Raw genomic sequence first — 25,173 nt, forward strand, 5'->3', positions numbered from 1 at the left:
TGGATGATTTTTCTGTTTACGGAACTTCTTTTCATGATTGCTTAAGCAACCTTGACTAAGTTTTATAGAGATGTGAAGAGACCAATCTCATCTTGAACTGGGAGAAGTGCCACTTTTATGGTGAATGAAGGTATAGTCCTTGGTCATAAAATTTTCGAAAGAGGTATTGAAGTACACAAAGCTAAGGTTGACGCAATTGAGAAAATGCCATGTCCTAAAGATATTAAAGGTATACGAAGTTTCCTTGTTCATGCTGATTTTTATAGAATGTTTATTAAAGAATTTTCTAAAATCTCTAGGCCTCTCACTAATCTCTTACAGAAGGATGTTCCATTTGTTTTTTATGATGATTGTCTAGAAGCCTTTGAAATACTTAAGAAAGCATTAATAACCGCACATGTTGTTCAACCACTTGATTGGAACTTACCCTTTGAATTTATGTGTGATGCTAGTGATTATGCTACTAGTGCTGTTTTGGATCAAAGAGTTGATAAGAAATTAAGTGTTATACATTGTGCTAGTAAGACCTTGGAGAGTTATCAAAGGAATTATGCTACTACTGAGAAATAATTTTTACCATTTGTGTTTGCATGTGATAAATTCAGACCTTATATTGTTGATTCTAAAGTTACTATTCACACTGATCATGCTGCTATCAAGTATCAATGGAAAAGAAGGATGCTAAACCTAGGTTAAATTAGTTGGGTTCTTTTATTGCAAGAGTTTGATTTGCATATTGTTGATAGAAAAGGAGCTACAAATCCTGTAGCACATAATTTGTCTAGGATGGAAAGCATTCTTGATGACCCACTGCCTATTGATGATAGTTTTCCTGATGAGCAATTAGTTGTTATAAATGCCTCTACTTCTTGCAATAATCCTTAGTATGCAGACTATGCTAATTTCATTGTTGCTAAATATATATCACCTAGTTACACATACCAAGCAAAGAAAAGTTCTTCTTTGATTTAAGACATTCCTTTTGGGATGATCCACACTTATATAAAGAAGGGGTAGATGGTGTTAGACATTGTGTACGTGAACATGAGTAGGAACAAATCCTAAGTAAGTGTCATTTCGAGGCATACGGAGGGCACCACGCTGGAGACGGAACTGCACATAAGGTATTGCAATATGATTTTTATTGGACTACTCTCTTCAAAGATGCACATAAGTTTGTCCTTTCTTGTGATGAATTTCAAAGAATTGGTAATATTGGTAGACGACAAGAAATGCCTATGAATTATTCACTTCTTATTGAACCATTTGATGTTTGGGGTTTTGATTATATGGGACCTTTTCCTTCCTCTAATGGATACACTCATATCTTAGTTGCTTTTGTTTATGTTACTAAGTGGGTAGACGCTATTCCAACTAGTAGTGCTGATCATAAGAGCTCTACTGAAATGCTTAAGGAAGTTATCTTTCCAAGGATTGGAGTCCCTAGATATTTAATGGCTGATGGTGGTTCACATTTTATTCATGGTGCATTCCATAATTTTTTAGCTAAATATGATGTCAACCATAGAATTGGATCACCTTATCATCCTCAGTCTAGTGGTCAAGTTGAATTGAGCAATAGATAAATAAAGTTAATTTTGCAAAAGACCGTCAACCGATCTAGAAAGAATTGGTCCAAGAAACTTGATGATGCATTGTGGGCATACAGAACTGCTTATAAAAAAACCTATGGGCATGTCCACATAAAAATGGACCTCTTGAATTGGAACATAAAGCTTATTGGGCAATTGAAGAACTCGACTATGATTTCAAACTTGTAAGTGAAAAGACGTTATTTGATATTAGTTCTCTAGATGAGTGGAGAACACAAGCATATGAAAGTACCAAGTTATCTGAAGAAAACATTAAAAGATGGCATGATAAAAGGATTCAGAAACGAGAATTTAATGTTGGTGACCAGATTCTATTGTACAATTCTCGTTTTAGATTCTTTGTAAGAAAACTTCTCTCAAATGGGAAGGACTACACATCATCAAAGAATTTTATCATTCCGGAGCTATCTAGATTAATAATTCCGAGGCCACAAACCTAAAGGTGGTTAATGGGCAAACAATTAAACATTATATTGCAGGTACTCCTATTAATGTTGAAACCAATATTATTCAAACGATTACACCGGAGGAACATCTAAAGGAAACCTTCCAGAATGCCCTAGAATCCTGAAAAAGGAGTAGGTATGTTATACTGTAAGTAAACCGACTCCATAAATTCCATAAAAGAATACCTTTTGATCATTTCAGAATATATAAAAAATAGGAAAATAAGAAATAGCCAAGAAAGTGCATGAGGGGGCCACAAGCTCAGGTGGTGCCCCGTGGGGCGCGCCAACCAGGCTTGTGGGTCCCTCATGGACTTCCCGACTTCGTATTCGTCCCTAAGACTTGTCCTGGAAGGAAAAAATCATTATATATATCCCGATATCATCCAAAACTTGAAAACTACAATCACACAAAACTTCACAAAAACCTTCGTCAGATCCATTAGTATAATAAAGCAAATCACCACTTTAAGTACTATTGCAAACCCATTCATATTTTATTATTGCATTATACCTATTGTATTCTAACTTCACCATGGCTTATACCCACCGATAGAATCCATAGAGTCATCAAAATAAGCACACAATGCAACGAAAACAGAATCTGTGAAAAATAGAATAGTCTGCAGTAATCTGTACTTTAACCATACTTCTCTAACTTCAGAACTTCTGAAAAATTAGGATGACATAGGAATTTTCATATCAATCATGTGTAAAAAATACAGAATTTTTTGCCTCTTCAGTGATTTTTAAAAATTCTGCTATTGGACGTAAAAGTTTATGTTTTCTGACAGGATCAAATCAACTATCACCCAAGCCATCCCAAAGGCATTACTTGGCACAAACACTAACTAAAACATACAAAGCATAATCATAACAAAGGCATAATTGTGTAGCTATTGAAAAATAGAAAAGAAACACATTTAAGTGATGCTCACATGAGATAGGCTTTGAGACTTCAATGATGCTCACATGAAAGATAAGAATTGAAGCACAAATAGAGCATCATAATACATGTGACAAACACATTTAAGTCTAACATACTTCCTATGCATAGGCATTTTATAGGAAAAAATTATCAAGACAAGCAATATCTAGCGTATGCAAAAAAGAAGAAAGAAACAATAACAATCTCAACATGAAGAGAAGTAATTTATTAACATGAAAATTTCTTGAACCATATTTTTCCACTCTCATAATAATTACATGTAGGATCACAATCAAATTCAACAATATAGCTATCATATAAAATTTTCTCTTCATGATCCACATGCATAAAATTCTCATAGTCTTCTAAAATAGCGGGATTAACATCAACTAAAGTCATGACCTCTACAAACCCACTTTTATCAAAAATTTCATAAGATTGAACACTCTCCAAATATGTGGGCTTATTTTTACCTAGAGTTGACACTCTTCTAGACCCACTTCAATATTATTGCAAACATAATCATCATGATGCTTAAATAAATTTTCAAGATCATAAGAAGCATTATCACCCCAATCATGGTCATTGCAATAAGTAGTGGACATAACAAAATTATCATCCCCAAGCTTAGGGTTTTGCATATTATTAGCACAATTAACATAAATATTTTTTTTGAAAACACCAATGCAATCATGCTTTTCATTCAAGGAGCTATCATGAATAACTTTATAAGATTCGTAATTTTCAAGAAAAACTTCATAGTGATAATCAAGTGCACTCAACTCACTAGCAATTGGTTCATCATAATTTGGTCTGTTGAAAAGATTAGCAAGTGGATGAGGATCCATATCAATAGATTTTAAGCAAGCGAAGATGCAAGCAAATAGAAGGTACATGTCAACACAAGCAAAGATAGCAAACAAGCAAAAAGGCGAACGGAAAATATTTTTGGATTTTTGCAAAAAACGTTTTAGAAGTGGGGGATATGAAAACGAGAGGCAAATGGCAAATAAAGTAATTGCAAGGATATGAGAGTTTATGTGTAGGAACTTGATAGATGTTGATGATGTCTCCCTGACAATGGCGCCATAAATTCTTCTTGATTGCTTGTATTTGGTTGGTAATTCCCCGAAGAGGAGAGGATGATGTAGCATATCAACAGTAAGTATTTCCCTCAGTTATGAAACCAAGGTTATCAATCCAGTAGGAGAACCAAGCAACACTATGTAAACAGCACCTGCACACAAATAACAAATACTTGCAACCTAACGCGTAAGAGGGGTTGTCAATCCCTCCACCGTATTAAGATAGATTAAATTGTATGAGATTTGGTAAATAGATCTAACAAAAACACAAAATAAAATGAATAAGGAAAAATTGCAGCAAGGTGTATTTGGATTTAATATGATAGGAAATAGACCCGGGGGCCGTATATTTCACTAGACGCTTCTCTCAAGAAAATAACATACGGTGGGTAAACAAATTACAATTTGGCAATTGATAGAAAAGCGAATAATCATGACGATATCCAAGGAAATTATCATGTATATAGGCATCATGTACCAGATTAGTAGACTGGAACGATTCTACATCTACTACTCTACTCCACACATCGACTGCTATCCATGATGCATCTAGTGTATTAAGTTCACTAAAAGATGAAGTGATGCAATAAGAACGATGACATGATGCATAGAAGATCTATTCATGTAGGAATATACCCCATCTTGTTATCCTCAATTGCAATGATACATGCGTGTCATGTCTCTTTCTGTCATTGAGATTGAGCACCGCAAGATCGAACCCATCACAAAGCACCTCTTTTATGGATAGAAAAAACAATCTAGTTGGCCAAACCAAACCAAAATTTTAGGGAAGAAATATGAGGCTATAACAATCATGCATAAAAGATTTCAGCAAAGACTCAAATAACATTTGTGGATAGAACTGATCATAAACTCACGATTCATTGGACCCCAACAAACGCACCGCAAAAAGTCATTACATCAAATAGATCTCCAAGAACGTCAAGGAGAACATTGTATTGAAGATCAAAAAGAGAGAAGAAGCCATCTAGCTACTATCTACAGACCCTTAGGTCTGTGGTAAACTACTCACGCATCATTGGAGGGGAAAAGGATGACAAAGAACTCTGTGATCGTTGTCCTCTCCGGCAGAGTGCCAGAAAATGCCTCTAGATTGCATCTTGCGGCGGCTGAAATGATATTTCCTCGACTCCCATAGGGTTTTGGGGATTTTAGTGTATTTATAGAGGTGGATGTCGATGGATAAGCTTCCCGTGGGCTTCACTACCCACCAGGGTGCGCCTGGGGCCTCTAGCTAGCCCTCATGACTAGTGGACCCCACGGGCCTCCTCCTATGTGCTTCTTTAGCTCCCTGGGTGTCTTCTGGGTAGAAAAAATTCTCCAAAAAGTTTCATGGCATTTGGAATCCGTTTGGTATTGATATTCTGCAATGTAAAAACAAGCAAAAAAAATTGGCACTCGACATTATGTCAATAGGTTAGTCCCAAAAAATGATATAAAGTTGCTTGTAATTGAATATAAAACGTCCAAGATTGATACTATAACAACATGAAACAATCAAAAAGTATAGATACGTTGGTGACATATCAGCGTCCCCAAGCTTAATTCCTGCTCGTCCTCGAGTAGATAAATGATAAAAACAGATTTTTTTGATGTGAAATGTTGCCTAACATTTTTATCATATATTCTTTTCTTTTATAGCATGGACATTTGAACTTTTAGATGATTCGAAGCAATAGTCTATAATTGACACGAAGACATCAATACTCAAGCATATCAACAAGCAGCCATGTCTTTCAAAATATCAACACTAAACAAAGCTATCCCTAGCCCATTATGGTCAATCATTGATCCATTCATGAAACAAACTCAAATATTAGCTATATCCAATGCACAATTATGACAATAGTGTTCCCTAGTTGGTGCTTTATAAGATAAGATGGAGACTCAACAACAATAAAAATTGCATAAAGTAAATAGATAGGCCCTTCAGAAAGGGAAGCAGAGATTTGTAGAGGTGCCAGAGCTCAAAGCTTAATTGAGAGATAAAATTGTTTTGAGAGGCATGCTTTTCCTGTCAACGAAAATGACCGAGAATTCCCAATATCTTCTATGCTAGATAAATCATAGGCGGTTCCCAAACATAAAGTAAAGTTTATTCCTTTTTCCACCTTTCTTTCACAATCCATGGCTAGTCGTATCCATGGGTGCCTTCCATACCAACACTTTCAAAGAATTTATTATTGACAACATAAAATAAATTTTCTTTTCATTTCGGGACTGGGCATCCCTACTACCTGCCACACTCTCGTGCAATGACAAGTGAATAAACACTCATCTTGAGAATAACATATCTAGCATGGAAAAATTGGCCACCCCCTGCCGCTTCATGAGCGGTACGGGCACACAAAAAGGAAATTCCTTTTGAAAATTAGAGTTGGCACATAAAAATTTACTTGGAACGACATGGAAATACCGGATATAGGTAGGTATGCTGGAGTCACTTGGCACAACTTTGGGTTTAAGGAGTTGGATGCATAAGCAGTATTCCCGCTTAGTACAAGTGAAGGCTAGCAAATAGATTGAGAAGCGACCAACCAAGAAATGAACACCGAATAATGCACCACAAGTAGGATATAACTTCATTGCATAACTATATTGACTTTCGTGCTTACATAGGGAATCACAAACCTTAACACCAATATTCTTACTGAAGCATAATTACTCACCAACATGACTCACATACTACTATCTTCATATCTCAAAACTATTACAAGGAATCAAGTTTTAATATCCAATGATCTTCATGACAATTTTTATTATCCCTCTTGAATATCTATCACTTTGGGACCAATTTCATATATTACCATTGCTACTTTTCAAGCTCTCAAATAAATTTAAGTGAAGCACGAGAGTATAAATATTTCTTCAAAAATGTTATCTCTCAAACTAATCTAAGTGAAGCATGAGAGGATATTTCTTCAAAAATGAAACTACCACTGTGCTCAAAAAGATATAAGTGAAGCGCTAGTGCAATCCCATACCTCAAAAATGTTAACTGAAGCACATAGAGCAACTCTAACAAATCATAGCATCATTATGGCTCTCTCAAATAGGTGTGTGCAGCAAGGATGATTGTGACAAACTAAAAAGCAAAACAAGAAACATATAATGCAAGACGCTCCAAGCAAAACTCATGATATGTGACGAATAAAAATATAGCTCCAAGTAAAATTACCGATGGTCGTTAAAAGAAAGAGGGGATGCCTTCTGGGGCATCCCCACGCTTAGTTGCTTGGTACTCCTTGAATATTATCTTGGGTGCCATGGGCATCCCCAATCTTAGGCTCTTTTCACTCCTTATTCCTTCATCTATCATGATCTCACCCAAAACTTAAAAACTTCAATCACCAAAACTAAACTAAACCTTCGTGAGATCCGTTAGTATAATAAAGTAAATCACCACTTAAGTACTATTGCAAACCCATTCATATTTTATTATTGCATTATAACTATTGTATTCTAACTTTATCATGCCTTATACCCTCGATACAATCCATAGATTCATCAACATAAGCACACAATGCAACGAAAACAGAATCTGTGAAAAACAGAACAGTCTGTAGTAATCTGTCCTTTAACCATACTTCTTTAACACCGAAACTTCTGAAAAATTAGGACGACATGGGCAATTTGTATATCAATCGTGTGTAAAAAGTTCAGACTTTTGTTGGCTTAGTGATTGTCGGGGCTCAGGAACGACACCTATGGCATCACAGGGAATCCCTAGTACGGTTGCTGGGGCGCGGGGTTGTAAAAAGAGTGGGTTTAGAAGATCAACATGGGCAGGGGGGGAGGGGGTTAGTTTATCTAGGTTCGGGCCGCAAATCGTGCATAATGCCCTACTCCTATTGGTTTTTGTTTATCTGGTGTTCTTGGACTAGCTACAAAGCATGCAGGGTCCGAAAAGTCCGAATCCCCTCCCAGTATGATGCGGGCCTCCTTTTATAGTTAAAGGGGCTGCCACAGTGGCACACAGGAGGTGGAAAGTTGTATAGTAGTTGAGTTTATCGCCTGACATCACGGGACAAAACACATTAAATGCGCTACTTAGGTGTCCTCTTGCTTTATGGGCGACGGCAACGAAGCCCGTCCCGTTGTTGCCGCTTCGCCTTGCTCCGACATGCGTCCAGGCCAACGAGGCATGCAGCGCCATGTAGGCTGGCAGGCTATTGAGCTGGCATGGTGGCAGGGTCTTCACGAAGATCTGCATGCCACCACGTAGGTGCTTGACTAGTTGGCTTAGGAGCCACGTACTTCCACATGGGTACCTTCTTAGTTGGTGCGTCGGCCGCAGAGCTAGGGTGGCGACGGGGCGGCAAGGCCTTGCCGCAGTCTTGCTAATCTTCCCGGCAAGGGTCTTGCCGGGGCCTTGTGGGTGCCCTCGGCAATAGTCTTGCCGGGGCCTCGTGGGTATCTTTGGTAGGAGCCTTGACAGGGCCTCGTGGGCATCCTCGGCAAGGGACCTTATTGTTGTCTTGTTTCTTGGTTCCTATCTAGGCCTCGCAGACCCTTTGTCTTTTGTCCCGCCAAGTGCGGCCGCAGGCGTGTGGCTGCGATTGCCTGCACACAAGTAAAGGGGTACAAAAAGGACCCCTACTTTTGTACACTCATAGTGATTTAAAAAAAATTCTTCTACTGGATGTAAAAGTTTATGTTTTCCAACAGGATCAAATCAACTATCATCCAAGCCATCCTAAAGGCATTACTTGGCACAAAAACCAATTGAAACATACAAAGCACAATCATAACAGAGGCATAATTGTGTATTTATTGAAAAAGAAAAAGAAAAATGATAATTATTTTTTTGCCTCCCAGGAAGCTCTTTATTTATAGCCATTAAGATAGGCTTTGAGATTTCAATGATGCTCACATGAAAGATAAGAATTGAAGCACAAAGATAGCATCATAATACATCTGGCAAACACATTTAAGTCTAACATACTTCCTATGCATAGGCATTTTATAGGAAAGCAAATTATCAAGACAAGTAATATCTAGCATATGCAAGGAAGAAGAAAGTAAGAATAGCAATCTCAACATGAAGAGAGGTAATTTATTAACATGAAAATTTCTACAATCATATTTTCCTCTCTCATAATAATTACATGTAGGATCATAATCAAATTCAACAATATAGATATCATATAAAATTTCCTCTTCATGATCCACATGCATAAAATTCGCATAGTCTTCCAAACTAGTGGGATTAACATCAACTAAAGTCATGACCTCTCCAAACCCACTTTTATCAAAAAATCCGTAATATTGAACACTCTCCAGATATGAGGGCTTAATTTTACCTAGAGTTGACACTCTTACAAACCAATTTCAATATTATTGCAAACATAATCATCATGAGGCTTCAATAAATTTTCAAGATCATAAGAAGCATTATCACCCCAATCATGGTCATTGCAATAATTAGCGGACATAACAACATTATCATCCCCAAGCTTAGGGTTTTGCATATTATTAGCACAATTAACATAAATAGAATTTTTTTAAACACCATTGCAATCATGCTTTTCATTCAAGGAGCTATCATGAATCATTTCATAAATTTCTTCTTTCAACACTTCATCACTGAGAAAGTCCTGGACTAAGGGGTCCTCGGGCGCCCGACCTGTTAGCCATGGGCCGGACTGATGGGATGTGAAGATACGAAGACCGAAGACTGCACCCATGTCTGGATGGGACTCTCCTTGGCCTGGAAGGCAAGCTTGGCGATCAAATAAGTAGATTCGTTTCTTTGTAACCAACCTTGTGTAACCCTAGATCCCCCCGGTGTCTATATAAACCGGAGGGGAGCGACAATCATTACCGTAGACATACAGGCTAGGCTTTTAGGGTTTAGCCATCTCGATCTCATGGTAGATCAACTCTTGTAATACTAATATTCATCAAGATCAATCAAGCAGGAAGTAGGGTATTACCTCCATAGAGAGGGCCCGAACCTGGGTAAACATGATGTCCCCTGTCTCCTGTTACCATCGGCCTTAGACGCACAGTTTGGGACCCCCTACCCGAGATCCGCCGGTTTTGACACCGACATTGGTGCTTTCATTGAGAGTTCCACTGTGACATCGATGACAGATCGATGGCTCGCCTTGTTCTCAAGGACAATATCACGGCCGAAGGAGCACTGGCCCCAGGTCAAACCCTCCGGTTGGGCGGCTTTACCATGACCGCCCGTTCGGTCGTTAAGCCGACGATGACCTCCCGGGTCATCGAAAATCCCCTTCGTATCGACTCCGAACACTCCAAGCAGATGGATCCAGCGAAGCTTTCATCTTTAAATGAGCTCCTAGATCGCTTCGCCGCCCTGGGGGTCGCTATAGACTATGATCGAATTGGGCTTAAACCCGATCAGAGAGAAATCAAATCTCCACCGATCACCCACCAGATAGCGGTAGTCGAGGAGCGAGATGACAACTCTTCCTCCATACTAAGGACGGACTATGTCCGGATCTCTGGCTTTGAAGAGCTGGACACCCACCTGCGAGGAGATGCATCCTGCCCTCCGGACATAGAATCGGACGACGGGCCTAAGAAATCAGTCGATATCCCAGAGCCCGATCTGTTAAGTTTGGAAGTCCTTCAGACTCCGAATCCAAAATTGGGTAAGGGTTCAGATTTAAAACCACCCACCCACCCAAATACAAGCACTCTCATGAGCATACAACAACAGCCTCAGGAAACGGTCCACCACTTCTGGGCCAGATTCCTTCTTGTCAAAGACAAGATTAAAGATTGCCGCGACGAGGAAGCGATCTCAGCGTTCCACAACAATTGCATGGATGAAGGAATCCTCAATGCCATCAACCGCCATCGCATAATACAGTTTGCTGACTTGGCAACTATCGTACAGAAGTGCAATGCAATGGAAAGCGCTTCGAAAACTCAGGCAGCCCGTTGGGAACCATCGGTCCCCACTCAACCCTTCATTCAGGAAAAAAGGGCGCACCCTTGTAACACGCCCGGTCCAATAGTAAAGAAATATAAGTCCAGTACGAGGCGCGGAACCGTTCTAGAAGGATGGCTTGATGGGCTATGCAAAATACATGCAACATAGGATAACATATCGACACATAGCCTTAGAGCATGTTGGATACTCCGGCAAGTGGCCAAGAGCGGCGAGGATATCCTCACCAAGAATACCCCAGAACAACACCCCCTAGAAGTCGACGACCCCAAAATACTTACGGTCTTCGAGACATTTGCCTCAAATAATAGGCGCAAAAGGGCACTCCACGGACTCGCCAAAGTCTGTCAAATAGCAGCAATGAACCCTTGGAACGACAACGGCCATAACTTTCAATGCCGGTGACGAACCAAAATATAGGACAGTCCGAGCACCAGCCGCCTTGGTCCTCAGTGCAATCGTGGATGGGTTTCGGCTCACCAAGGTTCTCATGGACGGCGGCAGCGTACTAAACCTCATCTATGAAGATACACTCCACAAAATGGAAATAGACAGGACCCGCATCGAGCAAAGTAGCACGACCTTCAAAGGAATCATTCCTAGTCGAGAGGCGTGGTGTGCGGGAAAAATAACACTCTATGTGGTATTTGGCACGCAGGAGAACTATCGGTAGAAGAAATAACCTTCCAAGTGGCTCCTTTCAACAGCGGATATCACGCCCTCTTGGGGCGAGAGGCATTTATATGTTTCCATGTTGTACCTCATTACGGGTACATGAAGCTTAAGATGCCCGGGCCCAATGGCATAATCACTCTCACCAGTGATCCGGACATAGCACTCCGTGCTGCAAATGAAACTGCATCCCTGGCCCTTGAGGCATTATCTGAAGCCCTCGCGACCGAAGAATTAACCGCATTGTGCTCCACAGTGGACAGAGACGATGTAATCTTATACAAATGCCCTAAATCCACCTCCTTCAAGCCAGCGGAAGAAATAGTCAAATTCCAGGTCCATCCAACGGACCCCAAGAAGACAACATATATTGGGGCACAGCTAGACCCAACGGTCGACGCCGCGCTACTGGATTTTCTTCGCGAAAATTGGGATATATTTGCCTGGCACCCTTCTGACATGCCGCGAATCCCATGCGAGTTGGCCAAACACAGCCTCAACATATCAAAGGGATACAAACCGGTCAAACAAACACTGCGGCATTTTTCCAAACCCAAACGTCAAGCCATGGGAGAGGATCTAGCCAAGCTAATCGAGGCTAGATTCATTAGAGAAATTAAACACCCGGACTGGCTGGCAAACCTAGTGATGGTATCAAAGAAGGATAAATCCTGGTGCCTATGCATCGATTTTAAAGACCTCAATAAGGCTAGCCCTAAGGATCCCTTCCCCCTCCCCCGCATTGATCAAATCATTGATGCTACCGCAGGACACGACTCACTGTGTTTCCTCAATGCATATTCTGGATACCATCAAATCAAAATGAAGGAGTCCGACCAAGCTGCAACAGCATTCATCACCCCATATGGGCCATTCTGCTTCAACACCATGCCCTTTGGGATCAAGAATGCCGGCGCCACCTACCAACGCATGATCCAAACATGCCTGGAGAAACAGATCGGAAACACAGTTGAAGCCCATGTGGACGACATCGTAATCAAGACAAGGCACGTCGAAACACTAATAGACGACCTACGTCTCACATTCGACAACCTCCGCGCATATGACATTAAGCTCAATCCGGAAAAGTGTGTTTTCGGCGTCCCCGTAGGAAAGCTGCTGGGCTTCATCATTTCCAATAGAGGAATTGAAGCAAATCCAGCCAAAATCCGAGCTCTGTCACAATTGGCTACGCCAACAGACCTTAAACAAGTCCAAAAACTCGCGGGTTGCGTGGCAGCTCTAAGCCGCTTTATCTCCAGATTGGGAGAATAGGCACTGCCACTCTATCGGCTTCTACGGCGAACTGATCACTTTGAGTGGACAGACGCGGCAACAGCCGGACTGGAAGAAATAAAAACCCTTCTAGTGAGCAACCCAATCCTGGCCGCGTCAAACATCGGCGAACCCATGTTGCTATACATATCGGCAACACATCAAGTGGTGAGCGCCGTGCTCATCGCTGAACGAGAACAGGACGGACACAAATTCCCGCTTCAGAAGCCAGTATACTACGTATCCTCTGTCCTTACACCATGCAAATCCAGGTACCCCCATTATCAAAAGATAGCATACACGGTCTTCATGGCATCCCGAAAGCTACGACACTACTTCTAGGAGTGTTCGATCACGGTGGCTTCCGAAGTACCACTCAACGACATAATAACCAACCGCGATGCCACGGGCCAGATTGCCAAATGGGCCATTGAGCTCCTCCCATTTGATATTACATACAAACCATGTCGAGCTATTAAATCCCGAGTACTGATTGACTTCGTCACTGAATGGATAGAGGCCGAACTCCCTAAAGAGTACAACACATATTCCAATTGTGTTATGTATTTCGATGGCTCCAAAATGCTGGCAGGGCTAGGAGCGGGCGTCGTTTTGACGTCCCCCACCGGAGACGTCGTTCAGTATGTACTCTATACACAGACTCCAACAATGCAGCCGAATATAGGCCTTATTGCATGGTCTCCGGATGGCTGTCTCCATGGGCATACAACGCCTGGAAGTGCGTGGGGACTCAAACCTTGCAATATCTCAAATAAATGGAGACTTCGATGCCAAAGATCCGAAGATGGCAGCTTATCGTATGTCGTCCTGAAAATGTCGGCTCGGTTCGAGGGGCTCGAGTTCCATCACGTGGCCCGAGAAAGTAATCAAGCGGCGGACGTTCTTGCTCGTATCGGCGCCAAGCGTGACCCCGTCCCACCCAATATCTTTCTGGAAAGGCTTTTTAAGCCATCCGTGGTGTGGTAGGGGGAGAGCGGCAACACTAGTACGAATCTGAACACAACCCCAGATTCCGAACCCACCGATATCATCGGAGGCTCAGCCACCGAAATAACATCGTTGGCCCATCTCATTATAGCAGTCATTGCCCCATGGACCGAACCCTTCTTGGCCTACCTTAATAGGAAGGAACTTCCTGAGGACCAGAATGAGGCCCGCCACATTGTTCGGTGTTCGAAGGCCTACAAGGTTCACGACATAGAGCTTTATAAGAAAAGCACTACCGGAGTCCTTCAAACATGTATCTCCGAGGAGGAGGGGCAGCAACTCCTGGCTGAGATTCACGCCGGTCTCGGTGGGCACCGCGCCGCAGCTTGGGCCCTTGTTAGCAAGGCCTTCCGTACAGGGTTTTATTGGTCGATGGCCCGAACAGATGCACATGACCTTGTCCAACGTTGCGTCGGATGCCAACTCTTCGCTAACCAAAGCCATATGCCCCCACCGCCCTACAAACAATCCCCATCACTTGGGCTTTTGTGGTCTGGGGACTAGATATGGTTGGACCCCTTAAAGGAGGAAGCCATAAGAAAAAATATCTGCTGGTTATGGTGGATAAATTCACTAAGTGGATAGAGGCCAAACCAGTTAAAATGGTCGAGTCCGGGCCGGTGATAGAATTCATATCCAGTGTTGTACACCATTATGACGTTCCACATAGTATCATCACCGATAACGGCTCCAGTTTCACAGCCGACGAGGTGAAAACCTAGTGCGCTAATCTAGGCATCAAACTTGATTACGCCTCTGTCTATCATCCACAAACAAACGGTCAATTCGAATGAGTCAATGGTCTTATTATGAGTGGCATCAAGCCTAGACTAGTGCGGTCTTTGAAAGAATCAGACAAGCACTAGGTTGAGGAGCTCGACTCCATACTTTGGGGGTTGCAGACCACGCCCAATCGTACTACAGGATATACACCTTTCTTCATGGTGTACGGCACAGAGGCAGTGTTACCTTGGGACATTATTCATGACTCACCTCGAGTGCGCATGTACGAAGAGAGAGAGGCCGAGCTTGATCGGCAGGACAACTTAGAAGCCCTGGAGGAGGAGCGCGACGTCAGAAAAGTACATTCTGCATTTTATCAATAGCAGGCTCACAGGCATCAAAGCAGAGAAGTGCTTGCCAAGACTTATAATGGTGGTGAACTCGTTCTATGCCTGCCGGAGAAGAAAAAGGACAAGCTCAAGCCCAAGTGGGAGGGTCCCTTCATCATTGACGAAGTTCTCACCGGAGGAGCGTACCGCTTGCGTGATGTGTCAGACAATCTCTTAGAGTCAAACCCCTAGAACGTGGCCAAACTCCGACGATTCTATGCCTAGCGCCAAACCCTGCATACATCTCCTTCTTCCTGTTGTTTCCATTATTTTTCTCTCTTTTCATTTTTTCTCTCTTTTCATTTTTTCTCTTTAGCTTTAAAGCTTTCGTGCGGTTAGACTGCACACCCCTGACGCACACATCTTCAAATATGTACGTCTATTATACCTGGGGGCTCCTTGTATAGAAGCTTGCTATTATTCTCCAAGCATCAAGCTCATTACATATGCGTTTTTTCCATATGTACCTTTTCTTCGCCATTCCATAAGACTTAAGTTTTGGCCAAGCTGGGTTGCCTAGCTCATGTGCTTATGCCCTACATTCCCGTTAGTTCAGCTAGGGCATAAAGGAAGCACCTCTGCGATTGTTACTGCCGGGTCATCCGGATGTGTACCTCAGACTGGGTGAAGCCGAAAGCTAGCGTTCTTAAGGGAATATTTAGTCGGTGGATGAAAGATGTTTTTTTCGCATTCACTCCATTGTGAACCCCCATAAGTCACGCATACTGCGATTTTTCAATCACAGTTCGGACATGCCCATTAACGCATGCACACCCAGGGAAAGGAACCCTTAACGGAACTATTCTCTCTGGAAGATGTTTCTTACAACTTTAATGTAATATAACATAACTAGCCAGATACAACTTGTTTGTTCAAGCAACTATGACCCCTACACATGGTTTCCATGCATACCCCAGTCTATTCGGCCGCACTGGTATTCGGAAACACTCCGCACCTTCGGGTCCCAAGGTTGAAGCGAAAAGGTCTGCCATGACAATCATTTTACAATTCAGCTAGGATTTACATATATCAAGGAAAGTACATAGTCACTTAGACTCAAAAATTTCCTCCTCTATACCGTCCAGCAGGCTGTCTAACTTACAATCCTGTTGGGAATATTTGGCAGCTACTGCTACTTGGTCATATACCAAATTAACGGGCACTTCTTTCCCATCTGACCCTAAAGGTCCGACCTGGGCCATGTGATTCGGATCAAGCTTGGTATACCGTGTTTTCACCATGGCCCAGGCCTCTCGCGCACCCTCCCGGCAGGCCGATATTTTCCATAATTGGATACGTCGTCGTGGTCCCTTGAATAACTCTACAAGCTCCTCCATACTTCCTGGAGGGGAGGCGGATGGCCATAGGGCCTTAGCAACACTCCGCATTGCCTGCCGAGCTTTCTCGTGCATTTGCGACAGCCCTTGCAGCAGATCGTCCAACAATCCGAACATCTCCTCTTCAGGACGGCCTGTCAGCATACCTGCAAATATAACTTTGTTAGTTCCTTTCATCTCCGAACTATTATAAGGTAAATTTAGCCACATACTAAATATGTCGCCGCGCAGCCTTTTATTCTCCTTCATAGAGTCGGCTAGTTGGGCCCATACATCTTTCAGATACCCACCCAATCGGGTATTCGAATCCTGGAGCTTGTTCTTCTCCAGGACGACTTTCGTGAGCACACACTCGCCTGCCGCTAGCAGTTTCTTGGCTTCTCGTTCTCCGCCTTGGGCAGCTTTCAGTTGTTCTTGCAGTTGACCTAGTGATCCTAATAGGAGGTGAGCAACCGTGTTAGCATTATTGGTATACCATTATGTTTTCTCGATGGAGGGGAACATTACCAGGAGACGCCTTCTTGGATTTCTCCAGTTCGGCACGGGTAGCAGTTAGGTGCGTCTGACACTTTTCTAGCTCTTGGGCTAGCAGGTCATTCTTCTCCGTAAGAATCTGGTTATACAACGATACTTAAATTAGTTTTACCAACTGCTTCAAGTCTCGCGGGCTACTGGCATATGGTTATCATATTCGGACAAATTAAACTTACCCGCGCATCTTTTAAATGCTGCTTTGTGGCTCTGTTAAGCCCATCTCGAGCAGCTAAGATGTATGCATCAGCCGAGTTGAAGGCGTTAAATGCCTCTCCTAAAAAGCCGGGGTCTTGTAAAACGGCCCTGCTCAGAAGTACGACGTGGATGGCCACAAACGATTGTGGCCCTCGGGCTGCGGGGCGGGGCTGTAAAGCTCCTCATAAGACTTTCGCCAGTGCTAACATAAATGGATGGGTTAATGTTCGTTGAACATAGCTCAGGGAGTAGAATGAGTAGAGCAGAGGAGTTGGGGGCTTACCAGCTAGGAGGACTATACATCGAGTCTCCTTCCATGTGCTTGATGCGCAAGAACTCCTCTTCCTCCCCTTTGAACAGTTCGGCCAATATTTTGGCTAGGGCGGCAGGGGTGTCTAGACCTTTCCTGCCGCAGCGGGAGGCGTCATCTTCCCCATTGTAGTGCCACATGGGAAGTCCTCTGTATTGGAGTGGCTGGACCCCCCGCACTATGGAGGTCGCCATTACTTCGGCTATCATGTATCCGGACTGGGCGAACGTCCTTATCTTGCTCAGGAGTTGGCGAACCTCCGCACTATCTTCTTCCTCAAGGCTCCGAGGGCGCCAGCTGTGGTGTTTCTTTAAAGGAGCACTTGTAAACTCAAGAAGACCCCTCCGGGCTGGTTCTCGAAGTACGACGTCCTCAATATAGAACCACTCAGAAATCCACTCTCCAAAATCCTTCTTCAGTGTGCCGGATAGGTATCCAGTCTCGGCAATGCGCCATATTTTGGCTCCGGCTACTTCAAATATTGATCCCTCATGGTTACGCGGGACAAGGCAGAATAACCTTCTCCACAGTTCAAAATGGGCCTCACAACCCAGGAATAGTTCGCATAAAGCGACGTAACCCGCAATGTGCAGGATGGAGGCCGGAGTTAAGTTGGGTAGCTGGAGTCTATAATATTCCTAAAGCCCTCGGAGGAATGGATGAATTGGAAATCCCACGCCTCCTAGCAGATAAGCGACGAAACACACTCGTTCCCCCACGGATGGATTGGGGAAATCCTTCGCCTGGGTTTTGTCGTTGAAGGAGGCCAACCCTGCTCGAATAGGGACTAGATCCGCAGGGGGGAGAAACCCCTGCATTTGCAGCTCCACCAGCTGACGGTGGGATACGGAGCACTTCTCCCATTCGCCTCTTTCTAGGCCGCGGGGATTGGAGGAGGGGCTGGGGATGCTAGACATGTTGGAGTGTTCTTTCCTAGCAACCTTTGAGGATTTTATCTGCGAGATGTTGAATGGATCTGGGATCCAATCTCGTTAAATAGACACTGTCCCTCACGTGGCTGGGGTGTTAAGTGCAAAAATACCCTGACCTCTCGCATTCGCTCGACACATGGAAACTGAAGTTGTTTATGCATAGAAGACGAGGGGTACAACATTAAATGGAAGGTCGAGCACACTACTTGGAAGTCATCAGTGGAGGAACCCGCCTTGCAATGCCGAAGACAATCTATGCGCCGAACACCTCGTCATTGAAGACTGGTTCGGGGGCCACTGAGGGCGTCCTGGACTAAGGGGTCCTCCGGCGTCCAGCCTGTTAGCCATGGGCCGGACTGATGGGCTGTGAAGATACGAAGACCGAAGACTACACCCGTCTCTGGATGGGACTCTCCTTGGCGTGGAAGGCAAGCTTGGCGATCCAATAAGTAGATTCTTTATTTGTAACCGACCTTGTGTAACCCTAGATCCCCGCGGTGTCTATATAAACCGGAGGGCTTAGTCCGGATGAGCGACAACCATTACCATAGTCATACAGGCTAGGCTTTTAGGGTTTAGCCATCTCGATCTCGTGGTAGATCAACTCTTGTAATACTCATATTCATCAAGATCAATCAAGCAGTAAGTAGGGTATTACCTCCATAGAGAGGGCCCGAACCTGGGTAAACATCATGTCCCCTATCTCCTGTTACCATTGACCTTAGACGCACAGTTCGGGACCCCCTACCCGAGATCCGCTGGTTTTGACACCGACAATCACAATTTTCAGATTCATGATTTTCAAGAAAAACTTCATAAAGATAATCAAGTGCAATCAACTCACTAGCAATTGGTTCATCATAATTTAGTCTTTTGAAATTAGTAGCAATTGGATGAGGATCCATATCAATATATTTTTAGCAAGCGAAGATGCAAGCAAATAGAAGGCACATGGCAACACAAGCAAAGATAGCAAACAAGAAAAAAGGCGAACGGAAAATATTTTTGGATTTTTGCAAAATAATATTTTAGAAATAGGGGAGATGAAAACGAGAGGCAAATGGCAAATAAAGTAATTGCAAGGAGATGAGAATTTATGCGTAGGAACATGATAGATCTTTGATGATGTCTCCCGGCAATGGCGCCAGAAATTCTTCCTGATTGCTTGTATCTGCATTGGTAATTCCCTGAAGAGGAGATGATGATGCAGCACATCAATGGTAAGTATTTCCATTAGTTGTGAAACCAAGGTTGTCAATCCAGTAAGAGAACCAAGCCACACTATGTAAACAGCACCTGGACACAAACAACAAATACTTGCAACCCGACGCGTAAGAGGGGTTGTCAATCCCTTGACGGTATTCAGATATATTAAATTGTATGAGATTTGATAAATATATCTAACAAAAACACAAAATAAAACAAATATGGAAAATTGCAGCAAGGTATTTTTGGATTTAATATACCCGGGGGACGTAAATTTCACGAGAGGCTTCTCTCAAGAAAATAGCGTACGGTGGGTAAACAAATTACTGTTGGGCAATTGATAGAAAAATGAATAATCATGACCATATCTATGGAAATGATCATGTATATAGGCATCACGTCCAAGATTAGTAGATCAAAACTATTCTGCATCTACTACTATTACTCCATACATCGATCGCTATCCAGCATGCATCTAGTGTATTAAGTTCATAGTAAAACGGAGTAATGCCACAAGAACTATGACATGATGTAGACAAGATCTATTCATGTAGGAATAGAACCCATCTTTTTATCCTTAATAGAAATGATACATGTGTGTCATGTCTCTTTTAGTCACTGAGGGAGTCCTAGATTAGGGGGTGTCCGGATGGCCGGACTATACCTTCAGCCGGACTCCTGAACTATGAAGATGCAAGATTGAAGACTTCGTCCTGTGTCCGGAAGGGATTTTCCTTGGCGTGGAAGGCAAGCTTGGCGATACGGATATGTAGATCTCCTACCATTGTAACCGACTTTGTGTAACCCTAACCCTCTCCGGTGTCTATATAAACCGGAGGGTTTTAGTCCATAAGACAACATACAGAACAATCATACCATAGGCTAGCTTCTAGGGTTTAGCCTCTTCGATCTCGTGGTAGATCTACTCTTGTACTACCCATATCATCAATATTAATCAAGAAGGACGTAGGGTTTTACCTCCATCAAGAGGGCCCGAACCTGGGTAAAACTTCATGTCCCTTGCCTCCTGTTACCATCCGGCCTAGACGCACAGTTCGGGACCCCCTACCCGAGATCCGCCGGTTTTGACACCGACATTGGTGCTTTCATTGAGAGTTCCTCTGTGTCGTCGCTGTCAGGCTTGATGGCTCCTACTATCATCGATAGTGATGCGGTCCAGGGTGAAACTTGTCTCCCCGGACAGATCTCTGTCTTCGGCGGCTTTGCACTGCGGGCTAATTTGCTTGGCCATCTGGAGCAGATCGAAAGCTAGGCCCCTGGCTGTCAGGTCAGGTTTGGAAGTTTAAACTACACGGCTGACATCTGCGGGGACTTGATCTTCGACGAAGTCGAGCCACTACCGAGCGCGCCGCACTGTCACGACGGGCATGATCTAGCTCTGCCGCCGAACAGTGCCCTGGAGGCCGCACCCGCATCGGCTTCGACCCTTAATTCGGAGCCAACTGCGCCGATCGAGGATGGGTGGTTGGACGCCACCTCGGGGGCTGTGATCCCAATGATGATCGAGCCGAACACCAGCCCCACACTCCACGAGACTCGTGACTCCAAGGAGCCGGACTCCTCCCCGGACTCCAAACCTTCCGCGCCCCTGCCGATCGAATCCGATTGGGCGCCGATCATGGAGTTTACCACCGCAGACATCTTTCAGCACTCGCCCTTCGGCGATATTATGAAATCACTAAAGTCTCTCTCTTTGTCAAGAGAGCCCTGCCCGGATCATGGCCAGCAGGATTGGGATGCGGAAGACGAAGAAATTCGATGCCCACCCACCACCCACTGTTTACCCACTATCGACGATTTAACCGACATGCTCGACTTCGACTCTGAAAACATCGACGGTATGGACGACGATGCGGGAGGCGAAGAAGAACCACCGCCCATAGGGCGCTGGACGCCCACCTCATCATATGACGTATACATGGTGGACGCACCAAAAGATGACGACGAGGAGCGGAAGGACGCACCGAAGGCTTGTTCCCTCGAGAAGCAGTCAAAGCGGCGACGCAAGCGCTGCCCCAAATCCCGCCTCGACAGAAATAACGATCACACAGACCCAGCGCTGGAGCAGGGCGAACCGTTGCCGGACAACGGCAATCCGGATAATCAAACCGAACAAACAAATTCTATCAAGGATAATAGTCCGGACGACATAACGCCGGACAGACACCCGGAGCAGCAGAATGCCCGTAAAAAGCTTGTTGCCACCGCGAGGAGTCTTAAAAAGCAGAAGCAAAGGCTCAAGGCTGCGCAAGACACACTCCAAATCAGATGGAGTAAAATACTCAACACATCAGCGAGGTACGGCGACAATCGCCCCTCCAAGAGCTACCCAAAGCGGAAGCTGCTACCTGAATTCGAAGAGGAGGCCTCAGACCCCCCACAACCAAATATCAAAGCAGCCACCTGGACGGATAGATGACCCCTCTACCAACACAGAGCGGCATACAACGCCACTCACAATACAACACGCGACCCATGCGAGGGCTCGCACCCAAAGGACGGCGCAACAAGATCCATCTATGGACCACGCAAGCGTGCCCCAGCATAGAATGCAACACAACAAATATCCGAACAATGCGGTACACCCAGCTACAGGGGTGCCGCACACCCCCTATGTTTCACTGATGAGGTGCTGGACCATGAATTTCCAGAGGGATTCAAACCCGTAAACATAGAGACATACGATGAAACAACAGACCCTGGGGTCTGGCTTAAAGGCCTCCCCGAAAGCTCCATTGGAAGTTGGGAAGAGCTCGAAGACGCCTTTCGAGAAAATTTTCAAGGGACTTATGTCCGACCTCCAGATGCAGACGATTTGAGTCATATAACTCAACAGCCCGGAGAGTCAGCCTGAAAGCTTTGGAACAGGTTTCTTACTAAAAAGAACCAGATTGTCGACTGTCCGGATGCCGAAGCCTTGGCAGCTTTTAAGCATAGCGTCCATGACGAATGGCTCGCCAGACACCTCGGCCAAAATAAGCCAAGAACGATGGCCGCATTAACAAGCCTCATGACCCGCTTTTGGGCGGGTGAGGACAGCTGGCTAGCCAGATGCAGCACCAGCGACCCCAGTACATCTGAAGTTAGAGATGGAAACGGGGAATCACGACGCAACAGCAATAACAAACACCGGAATAAAGAAGACATCACGAAGGGCACGGTAGTAAACGCCGGATTCAAAAGCTCTCGGCCAGGTCAGCAAAAGCCGCCCTCTAAAGGCACCAGGGATGAACTGTCCAGCCTCAACAAAATTCTGGACCAAGTATGTCAGATCCATAGTACCCCTGGTAAACCTGCTAATCATACCCACAGATAATGTTGGGTCTTCAAGTAGTCCGGCAAGCTCAACGCCGTACACAAGGGGGAGGATACACCAAGTGAAGACGAGGACGAGCCTCCCAAGCAAGACACTAGGGAACAAAAGAAATTTCCACCAGAAGTCAAAACAGTAAACGTGTTACACGTGATCAAGGGAAAAAACAACGCGTCACTCCCAGGAAAATATACCCAAGTGCCTGTCACTACGAAGTCCTGCCACTGGTTGTCTCAACCGATCACTTTCGACCATCGCGATTACTCAGCAAGTATCCGACGCGCAGGATGGGCTGCCCTGTATTAGACCCAGTAATTGGCAGATATCACTTCACACGAGTCTTGATGGATGGTGGCAGCAATCTAAACCTAATATATCAGGATACAATCCGCGGGATGGGGTTAGACCCAACAAAAATTCGCCATAACAATACTACCTTTAAAGGAGTAACGCCAGGCCCAGGGGCTCGTTGTACGGGCTCCCTCCTACTACAAGTTATATTTGGCTCCCCCGATAACTTCCGTTGTGAGCATTTAACCTTCCACATTGCTCTGTTCCAAAGTGGCTATCAAGCACTGCTCGGACGCAAAGCTTTTGCTCACTTTAATGCAATACCACACTATGCCTCCCTCACACTCAAGATGCCCGGTCCATGTGGCATCATTTCAGTGAACGGAAATATCAAGCGATCTCTGCGCGCCGAAGAGAGTGCGGCTGCCTTGGCAGCCGCACACTAAAGGCGCCCGGACCAGCGAAAGCATCCAATATGTCGTCAAGACCTCAGACACAACTAATCAAGTCCGGCGCCGCTGTTTATACCGAATAAATGGTCACACCCCTATTTGTCAATACAAGGGGCTCAACGCACGCAGACAAGTGGCATTTTTTTCTCATCTTGAATTATACATGGTTTCTTTAAAAAAATATCTTTTTGCACGACAACCTTTTTCACCTAAATTCCTCTCTTTTACAGACGATCATCGTGCTACACCCGTCCAGGATACGACACAACGGAGACACAGGCGCAGACGTGCAGCAAGGACCCGCTCCAAGGATTCTTTTTAGATTAAGACCCTGCGTAAACCTTTTTTACTGTCTCTTGTTGATACATATCCACCGTTGAGAAGGATGATGACGTCTTGGCATGTGGCCACACCAGAACAATGCACGTACCTGGACACAAGGGGCTTCTTACGAAGGCCATTATTTAGGCCCGGTTTATACCACAAAGATCGAATACCTTAGGGAGTGTTCGACGTCGCGAGTGTCTTTGGTCAAATGTTGGGTTTGCCCGGCTCCTATGTTTTGGTGCCTTACGTTCCGCTTTACCGGCTAAGGTAGCACCAGGAGAACTACAATGATTGTGCCCTGGTTCATCCGGACGAGCACCTCAGTAGAGAAAGCCGAAAACTGACTGTCATGATATAGCGTGAGACTGGTAAACCACTTGATGACCTGTTGGAATGTTAGAATTCCTCCACCTTAACGAAGGGCCGTTTTCCGGCCAGGCATGTACGCACCCCGGGATCGGGAGAGTGCGGAGCCACCAGGCGCTATCTAGTAGCCCCACTGTCAAACTCCTATGGCTAAGTGAAAGTGCTAAAGCATTATAGTCCGGTTGCCTCGCTCGCTCCGCTATCACCTCCTTAATAGGACCAAGACGTTGGGTTAAGTGTGAACGCATGTTTTTTGCAAGCACCTCCGCATTATATGCGTGGGGGTTGAAGCCGACGGCTGCAATCTTTCAGGTTATACACATGTATACATAAACGGCCGCCCAGGAGGCATCATATTACTTTCAGGCAAAAGTATAAAAATAGCCTTATAAAAAATTATAAAAGCATTCCGCTTACAATGAGATTACATATCACTCAAACATAATATTTTTTGATCACTGGGTCTCTATCAAACGAGAACCCTCAAGAACTTCTTCAAAGTAGTGCTCAGCAGCCATTCAGCCTATGGCCGAATCCCGCGCTGCAACAGTGATAGCATCCATCTCCGCCCAGTATGCTTTAACACGGGCAAAGGCCATCCGTGAGCCCTCTATGCACACCGACCTCTTCATCGCATTAATGCACGTCACCACATCAAGGAACTGCTGCACCAAGCTGAAATAGCTGTCTAGTTTTGGCCTTTCTGGCCATAGCTGATCCACAACAGACCTCATGGCGAGTCCGGACAACCTATTCAGTTTGGCCCATTCGGCTAATTGGTCAGTCAATGAAAGCGGACGCTCG

This window comes from Triticum dicoccoides, chromosome 7A, assembly GCF_002162155.2.
Source record: "Triticum dicoccoides isolate Atlit2015 ecotype Zavitan chromosome 7A, WEW_v2.0, whole genome shotgun sequence".
NCBI classification, from domain to species: domain Eukaryota; kingdom Viridiplantae; phylum Streptophyta; class Magnoliopsida; order Poales; family Poaceae; genus Triticum; species Triticum dicoccoides.